The following is a 9799-nucleotide window of genomic DNA, read 5'->3' as shown; positions in this document are numbered from 1 at the left end:
TTGACCTTTGACGGGTCCAATTCAATCCTTCGGCGACTGACGATGAATCTTAGAAATTTTTCGGCAGGGACTCCGAAGGCACACTTTGCAGGATTCAGTTTCAGATTGTATCTTCGAAGTCGATCAAAGAATTTCCTCAAGTCTGCTATATGATATGTGCTTCTTCTGGATTTGATGATGACGTCATCCACGTACACCTCTATTCCCTTGTGTATCATGTCGTGGGAAATGGTTGTCATGGCTCTCATGTAAGTGGCTCCAGCATTCTTCAAACCAAACGGCATCCTTTTATAGCAGTACATACCCCACAAAGCAATCCACAAAGGACTGGAGTTCATGCTTGGCATAGTTGTGATCAGTATGTGTATATTGGGCAATGGGAAATCATCTTTGGGATACGCCCTGGTTAAATCTCGGTAATCAACAGACACTCTGACTTTCCCATCTTTCTTCGGAACCGGCACAATATTGGTCAACCAAGTCGGATATTCAACCACTCTGAGAACCTTGGCTTTGATTTTCTTGGTGACCTCCTCTTTTATCTTCAAACTCATATCCGACTTTAATTTTCTGAGCTTCTGTTTTACCGATGTACACATGGGATCTATAGGTAGCTTGTGAGCCACTATGGATGTGCTCGAACCAATCATATCATCGTAGGACCATGCAAAGATATCTTCAAACTCATTTAGGAATTGGACATACTCTTCCTTCTCTGATGGTGATAGGTGAATGCTTATACGTGTTTCCTTGACCGTTTCGGAGTCCCCTAAGTTAGCTGTCTCAGTCACGTCTAAATTAGACGTAGGCTTGTTTTCAAAGTTTTCCATTTCTCTGACAATTTCCTCAGGTATTATATCATCTTCCAGATCCTCTGAGTCACTATCCTTATGTTGCATTGTCTCATTACATGTCACAGTCGTAGGTTCGTCGGGATAGGTAATAATAATATTGTAGAGAGAAAATGTAAAGAATAATAATAAATACCAAAAATAGCAATGCATTAATAAAATCTTGAAAATGTCAACAAGTACGGCTCGATGACTCGAGCAATTATTTCAAAACGAAATGCGTTCAAAACAGAATACTGAAGATGTCTTAGATGCTCAAAAAATTGCTTTAAAATAATTGATGCTAATTGCCAAGCTACCCAGGAACTCGATGGGACCGAGATGGTGTAGCAGTCCAATTCTTGAGAACAGCTCCCTTTTTTGACGGTCTGAATGGTAAGGTCTATGTCCTCCTCCTCCTCAACTATCGCACTGCACAGACCCCCACATCATGTCAGCTTGATGAAATGCCTTGTGAAAATGTGGTACCGGTTGTTCCAGCGGATAATAAGGGCTGCGCCATGGTGGCAACCAATCCTGGTACTCTTGCCAAGTATATTCGTGCCCAAGCCCGAAAGTTGTACAATGACGCTTCAGTTGTACCAGTTTGGTGATCCCTTGGAGATTCTTGCCGAGACCCTTGCTAGGTTCATACCCTGTCCATAGCGGTATGCTTTTTATTTTGTTGCTCCACCATTTGTCCTTTTCAATTGTGTTGACGCGCTCAATGCAATGGTATGTTTCTCCTCCCAGCTTTTTCTTGTTCTCGATGACTGGAATAGTCTGATTGGTATAGATGGGATTACTCCCGTCTCCATGGATGATCACCTCCTGATGGTTCCATTCAAACTTCACAGCCTAATGCATAGTAGAAGCCACTGCCCCAGCGGCATGTATCCAGGGTCGTCCCAACAATAGATTGTAGGTAGCAGATATATCCAGCACATAAAACTCAATATCAAACCGGGTTGGGCCTATCTGTAGGCTGAGGTTAATTTCTCTAATTGTGGCTCTTTGAGATCCATCAAACGCCTTCATATTCATACTTCTTGCTCGTATCTTATGCAGGCATTTACCCAACCTCTTTAGAGTGGTAAGTATACATATATTGAGACTCGAACCCCCATCTATCAAGACCCTGACGATGAATTTATCTTCAATTTGCACTGTGATATGTAGTGCCCTGTTGCGACTTAGTCCTTCTGGTGGCAGCTTGTCTTCATGAAAAGTGATTTTGTGGCTTTCCAGTACCTGCCCAACCATGTTGGCCATTTCCCCATTAGTGATGTTGGTGGGTACATAGGCTTAACTCAGCACCTTCATCAGGGTATTCCTGTGTGTCTCGAAGTTTTTCAGCAATGATAAGATGGATATCTGAGTGGGAGTTTTGTTCAAATGGTCAACCACAGAGTATTCTCTCGCTTGCACTTTTCTCCAAAGGTCGTCAGGGCCAGTCTTAATGACAGGCGACTTAGATGCAGCTTCTTTGATTGTTCCTCCCAAGTGCTCAGGTGTATAAACCCTACCAATTCTAGTCATGCCCCGTGCTGCTCCTGTCTCCTCCATTTTCGCTTTTCCTTTCCTCCTTGCTTCCGCAACATAATCCCATGGTATAGCATCAGACTTGTAAGATTGCGTGGGTGCTACCATCACAGTAAAGAGCATGGTTACCTTACTTCAAACGGTGCTGGTGTGGTTACCTCAACTTCAAGCGGTGCTTGAGTTTGTACCACAATGGGCGTGAGGATAACTAGAGATGTTTTAGTATCATCCCCCTCCTGAATGAGTCCAATTGACCCCTCCGGATCCCATTCTTCATCGGTCTATATCACATTCACTCCCTCACCTCTATGATCTGGGAGAGGATTGTTACGAACATTGGGTGCAGCCTCATTGGCCTGTATGACTTTAGTGTCGATTAATGTCTGGATCTTGTTCTTCAGAGTGCGACACTCACCAATGATATGGTCCTTTATGCCTGAGTGATAGGCACATGTCTTGTTTGGGTTAATCTACTGAGAAGATTTTTCCATAGCAACAGGGGAAATGGGAGTGACATAACCAGCAGCCTTTAGTCTCTCAAACAGTTGGTCTATGGTCTCAACAATTGGAGTGTATTGTCTAGGTGGTCTATGGTCGAAGTTTGTCTTGGTTATTGGTAATTTAGGCGGACGGGTGGTGGTGAGTAGTAATATGCGGGCTGAGTGTTATAGGTGTGCTAGGAGGTAGCGGGTCGTTTGTATCTGGGGGATGAAGGCTGGTATGTGGGTGGAGGTGTTTGGTATGTGAGAGGGGACTTTGGGCCTTAGGCTACCATTACAACACCCACTTCCTTCTTCTTAGAGATACGTCCTGACTGCAAAGCTTTATTTGTGGCCTGTAGTGCTTCAAATTTGTCATCATTCCACTCTTGATACCTTCTTCTATTCTTTCTCCCAGTTTGATGATATCAGAAAATTTATGGTTTTCAATAACCATCAGTCTTTCATAGTATTGGGGGTCCTGAGCTCTAACGAGGAACTTATTCATGTGTTCTTCTTCAAGTGCTGGCCTTACTTTCGTAGCTTTAGATCTCCATCGAGTAGCATACTCGCGGAAGGTGTCCATTGGTTTCTTCTTGAGATTTTGAATGTAGAAAACATCTGATGCATTTTTCTGTCTTGAACCTGAATCGATCCATGAAGTTTGACGCCATGCTCACCTAATTAACCCACTTCTTCGGGTTCTGATTGATGTACCAAGACAAATCATCTCCTGTGAGGCTCCTCATGAATAACTTCATATGGATTCATTCATCTTTGCCAACTCCTACAAGTTTTGTCACAATATGTTCGTAGATGCACTTTCCAATCACCAGTTCCATCGAACATTTTGAACTTGGGAGGTTTGTGACCCTCCGGCAGTTCCACATCTAGTTGAATGCACAATTCTTCATAATTCAAACCTTCAATTCCCCTACCACCTTCGACACTCTGAACTCTGCCAGTGAGCTTCTTGAGTTCTTCCGCCATGTTCTTGATGAGCAGGTCTTTCTCAGTTGATTCTGGTATATATAGGGTTTGTTACGGGGTGTGGGGTAAAGTTTTCATATATATGGGGTTGCTTTGATGAACTCCGGGAATTTGGGCATAAGGGTGGTCATTGGTTGAGTTTTGGGGATCAGGGGTAGGTTGAGGTGCATTCTGAGGAGTGTCATAAGTGGTTTGTAGGTATTGAGTTGGATGATGATGGGGTTGTTGAGGAGTACGTACTGGTGGAGGGGTATGATTCTGAGGAGGTGTGGTGTATTGATGTGGTGCGAGAGGATTCGGCAGTGGATTTTGGTTCTGTGTGTTTTGGGGTGGTGCCGGGTTTTGCGCATTTGGATTTTGTTGGTTGATATCAGGGACGTTTAGGGTTAGGGAAAGGTTTGCCAAGTTCCAGACCTGCTCAAGTTCTCCTTGTAGCTCCAGGATTTTCTGTTCCAAGCTTAAGACCAATTCATTCTGTGCCAGAGTACTTCGACCATCTGAAGTTTCAACAATTTCTGCCATAGTAGCGTTGTCTTTTTTTGATACCACTTAAATCGTCCATTTTTCCTTTCCCTTTGCTTCTGCCTTTAGGATCACTTGGTGTAGGAGGAGGTGGAGGACCTCTAGATCTAGTGTGATATGCGGATGATGCCAATATGCACGAACCAACCTTGGGGAATGGGAATAATCAAAAGAAAGAAAAAAACAAACAAAAGGTAACCAAGTCAGTAAGGATATTGAAAGAATGCTCGCAATATTAAATATGTTTTGCAAAATCATGTAATAAATTGCATCCTAATTTGGGGGACCTCGTTGTGCCCGAGGTAGGCCTAAGTGACACATAGACTTGGAGAAAATTAATGCCAATAACTGCGCCATTTCATTAATGCGAAAATGAATCAAATCCTTACTAAATCGACAATAATAAAAAAGTTACTATTGGCATTTGCCTTATTAAAATAGAAATCTAATACTAAGCTAGAAAGCAGTAAAGAACATCATTTCCTAATCTACTTGGTCCCAGAAAGACCTTCCCCGTGCTTGGCTCTCTTGACTCCATCAATCAGGTTCTGCAGGTCGCGTATATACAACAGTAGGTAAGCCTTTGTTAGGTGCCCTCCTTCATTGTCATCCGTGTTCTGACAATCTGAAAGTCTCTTCCTCATCTTTCCCTCAAGCTCCATCAAACCTTGCTCCAAATATTCCAATCTTATTGTTGATTTAGTGGAAATTTCCCTCTATTCATTGATCGCTTCCATATCCAGTTTGTGTTGTTCCATATTCCTAGCTTAAGACTCGAAGACCCTTTTGCGTAACCTCTTATACTTGACCTGTGCTTCAGCAGCATCATCTTTGATCCTGTTTTTCAGATGAATTCCCGGCTTGATGTCTCCTGCTATATCGTCTACCAGCCATGATGGGTAGAAGTACACATGACCGGCATGATACCTGTCTGGATCAATAGTATCCTTTTCCACAATGACCTTTTTTGTTCCACATATATTGTGCCTCGAACTTGAATGGAATGGCGTCCCCCTTAAAATCTGCTTTGTACTGGACCATGTTGGAAACCCGAGGTATAACCTGTTTTCTTCCCGCTTGTCTCATTACCCTTATGGGGGCATAAGGATAGATACCCCTCAATCCGATCAGTACCAGATGAGTAGTCTCTCTTGACCTGATGATGAACTCACTGCTAGGAAACCATTTAAACATCCAATGTACGTGCTTGTCTATCAGATTGCTGAAGAAACGTACCCAACTCACAGCATTTCCAAGTTGTGCGAACCTGTCTGGGATAAATGTCATCTTCTTTGGGGTGATGGTAATCTATGTAGTCATTCAACGATCGACGTAGAAGCTCTTGGCGATATTATCCCCTCTGAAAATGTTCTAACAACCAGACTTGCAGTAAAAGATTACAACCTGCAAAGTGCCTGAATCCTTGTTTGCACCGATCTAGAGCGCGATACATTTCAGCTAAGATCATGGGGATTATAGTATAGGTTTATCCCTCGATGCCTTCTGTCAAAGTCTTGGCGACCATGGCTAGACGAGTGTGGATCCTTCTCCCTTTCATTGGACATATCAACAACCCCAAGAAGCAGACAATGAACACAAAAACTCGACGGTGCGTCCAACCCGAGGAAGTAATGCAAGTTCATCATGATGAAGGCGAAATGACTTGTTGTGCCCATAACGCTCATAAAGGAATTCAAATGGGATGTATGACTTCTTTAAACAAAGTAACTCATCATTTTTCTTGAAACCTAGAATTTTTAGAAAACCACAAGGGGTGCGATTCTCTGGCACTATAACCCTGGACTACCCCATGGCAGCTTAGCGAAGCCTCCTATTTCTTCTAGGAGTGGGGTCATTTCTATGTCATCAAAGTGGAAGACGGCCCTTTTCTCATCCCAAAACATGGTAGCGGCCTTGAACAATGCCCTATTTGGTCGAATGTCTAGCAGAGACGGCAAATTACCAAGGACCCTTCTCACATGATTCTTGTCACAGGGCGCGAGATTTTTCCACCAATCAAGTAGCAGAGGTGGGATGTTTTAGACCATGCCAAACCTGGGGACTTCGTGCTTCATTTTCTGCAAGCGAATAATGTTAGCCCTTTCCCACTCCAGATCCGACCATTTACACAATAATGATAAACATATTGGCACGTTTTCTCCAAGTAATGCACATAACATGGTAGTGTCCATTGGGATTGTGGAAACCCCGTCGGACTTTGGACAAGACTTATCTTAGTGGTCTATTACGTTAACAACCTCTTAACCCGTACTAGGTTTAGCATGATGCATGTACATTTGATGTAGGATTAAGATTGCTAGAATGGTCTAGACTGGTACTCTCAAGCGAAAAACATGATAGGGAAAGGCACGGGACCGTCGACTGCACCGTTGATCGACTAGTCTACCGCAAATAAACCTTTCCGATTTAAAAAATATGGTAATTTTGAAAGAGCGCGGACATTCATCAAACGCCACTATGTTGATAATTGGCATAAGTGGAGTATGATGTGGAGCATGCTTTATGCAGAGAAATAACACATTGCCAAGTATTTGCATGATAAATATGTAAAAGCAGTAAATACAGTAATAAGGTAAAACATGAAAAACATAAGAAAGAAAGGCAAAGGAAGAAGTTAGTTCGTACAATATATGCGAGAATGTAATAAAGCAAGCAAGGTAGTAGGGATGGAAGAGGCATGATATAGCGGTCTTTAAAAAAAATGAAGAGCAGTCATAGCAAATAATGGTGAACGGGGAAAGGATGTGCATGTTATAACAAATTAAACAAATAAAGGTGAACGGGAAAGGGATGTGCACGTTATAACAAATTTAAACAAATAAAGGTTGAGAAGGGAAGGGATGTGCATGTCATGAAGGATTTAAACAAATAAAAGTGAACGGGAAAGGGATGTGCATGTTAAAACAAATTTAAACAAATAAAGGTGGAGAAAGGATAGGATGTGCATGTTAATAAAAATAATCCACATAAGCCAAGTTCATTATGGTAAGAGTCTAAGTATATCCCCAGTAGAGTCACCATGTTGGCGTGCCCCATTTTCTTGCAAAAGCAGGCTTTGACATGTTACAACTCTTTTGGATGTGAGATAGGGTGTTTTTTTGGTAATTAAATCCTTGTATTAATCACCAAAGTAATATTTAAAAAAGAAGTAGGTCAGATCAACCCAACATCCTTACTGGATACAATCAATCTATCCTCAATCTAACTGCCTATCAACTATATCTATTAGTAATTACATTTTGCTAACAAAACTTTAGTATACCCCTCAGCTCTCGTACTACATACACAGGCTATCATTTTTGCGATGATGTCCCATGGTGTAGCTGTTTTCTCAAAGACTCTTAAGTTTTTTTCAATCCAGAATGCATACACATATTCTGCAACTAACATTTTGAGTATTCTAGCCATTTGAGATCTTCCTTTTGTCTTCTGTATTACCCATTGTTGCCACTCTGTCCATGAAGATAGACTAGTTTGCATTTGAATCCATTGCATGAGTCTGCTCCACAATTCTCTGCCATATGCACATTCTGCAAACATATGCTCCTTTGTTTCCAAAGCTTCCTTACAAAAACAGCATATTTCATCCACTTGAATCTTCCATTTCTTCAGTCTGTCAGCATTTTGGAGTCTACCATGCATTAGCAACCACAGTATAAATACTGCTTTTGGTCTGGCCTGATTCTGATACATTAAACCCTTCCATGCTATCTTTGGCATCTCTCCTATCAGCTTCATGTATACCTGTTTGATCACTGTCTTCTGTTTGCCTTGATTGCTATTGATACCTGCCACATAGCTTCTTGCTTCAAATACTTTCTTCAGCATCCAGGTAGTCTGTTGCGGTACCCCCATAGTAACAAAAGACTGATCTTTAATGTAATAACTATGGATCCATTTGATCCATAATTTGTCCTTCTTGTTTGCCTGCTCCCATGTAGACTTTGTTATTGCTGCTTTATTCCACAATGCCAGATTAACCAAATTTAGACCCCCTGCAGCTTTAGGTGAGCACATCTTCTCCCAAGATACCAGAGCCTTTTTTGTGATCACATTCTCCCCTGACCAGACATAACTTCTACAATAAGCTTCAATTGTCTTGACAACCTTAGCTGGCATGATGAAAATCTGAGCCCAGTATGCTTGAATACCAAAGATGACATGCTGAACCAATTGAATTCTACCTGTATATGACAATTTCTTAGCTGTCCAAGATGAGATTCTTGCCACTATTTTGTCAATAAGTGGCTGCCATGGCATGATTGATAGCTTCTAAGAATAAAGTGGTATGCCTAAATATTTGAAAGGTAGTGACCCCTGACTATACCCCAGCTTTCCTTGTATCTCCTTTTGAGCCGCCACACTGACTCCACCATAATAGATGGAACTTTTTGCTAGGTTAGCACCAAGTCCTGAAGCTGCTAAAAAAATCTGGAATCTATCATGTATTAAACTTACTGAAGTTGCATCTCCTCTTGCAAAAATCAGAAGGTCATCTGCAAAACTCAAATGAGTTAAGTCCAACCTTGCACACAAAGGATGGAAATGGTATGATTTCTCCTGCTTTAAGGTCTTTAAGTTCCTGCTGAGATACTCCATGGCTATGGCAATAAGAAAGGTGACATGGGGTCCCCTTGCCTCAGTCCTCTAGCTGCATCAAAAGGCTTTGTTGTTTCACCATTTACAAGAACTGTATAGTTTACTGTTGTCACACTTTCCATGATCCAGTTAATGAATTTAGTTGGGAAGCCCAGTTCATCTAGCATTTGATGCAAGTATCTCCAATCTACTGTGTCATAAGCTTTTTGGATGTCCACTTTGATAAGGCATCCAGGAGAAATGTTCTTCCTAGAATAAGCTTTGACTAGTTCATGAGCAAGTATCATATTATCTGCAACCTTTCTTCCTGGGATGAATCCAGCCTGAGTCTCTGATATGATGGATGCAATGACTTTCTGTATTCTATTAGCTAGAACCTTAGCTATCAGTTTATATAATACAGTGCAGCAAGCTATTGGTCTATATTCTCTGATGCTTGTAGGATTTGGGACTTTAGGCAGAATGGTGATAGTTGTACAATTCACTGCCCTATATAACTTCCCTGTGATAAAAAATCTTTTGACTGCTTGGCAAACATCAGCACCTATAATTGGCCATCCTTTCTTGAAAAATACTGCATTGTAACCATCAACCCCTAGAGCTTAATCATTTCCAATAGCACATAGACCTTCATATATTTCTTGCTCAGTAACTTCTGCAATCAAGTTCATTTGTTGTTCATGATTATGAACTGGCCCATTCTTCATTGTTTGTTTATTGACTGCAGGTAAATTCCCAACTGTTGCTCCCATCAAGGCTTTGTAGAAACTGATGATCTCAGCTTGTATCTGCCGCTGGTCGGTTATTTTGTTTCCA

This window comes from Nicotiana attenuata, unplaced genomic scaffold (genome assembly GCF_001879085.1).
Source record: "Nicotiana attenuata strain UT unplaced genomic scaffold, NIATTr2, whole genome shotgun sequence".
Lineage (NCBI taxonomy): Eukaryota > Viridiplantae > Streptophyta > Magnoliopsida > Solanales > Solanaceae > Nicotiana > Nicotiana attenuata.
The sequence above is the reverse complement of the archived record's forward strand: the minus strand, read 5'-3'. Positions refer to the sequence as shown.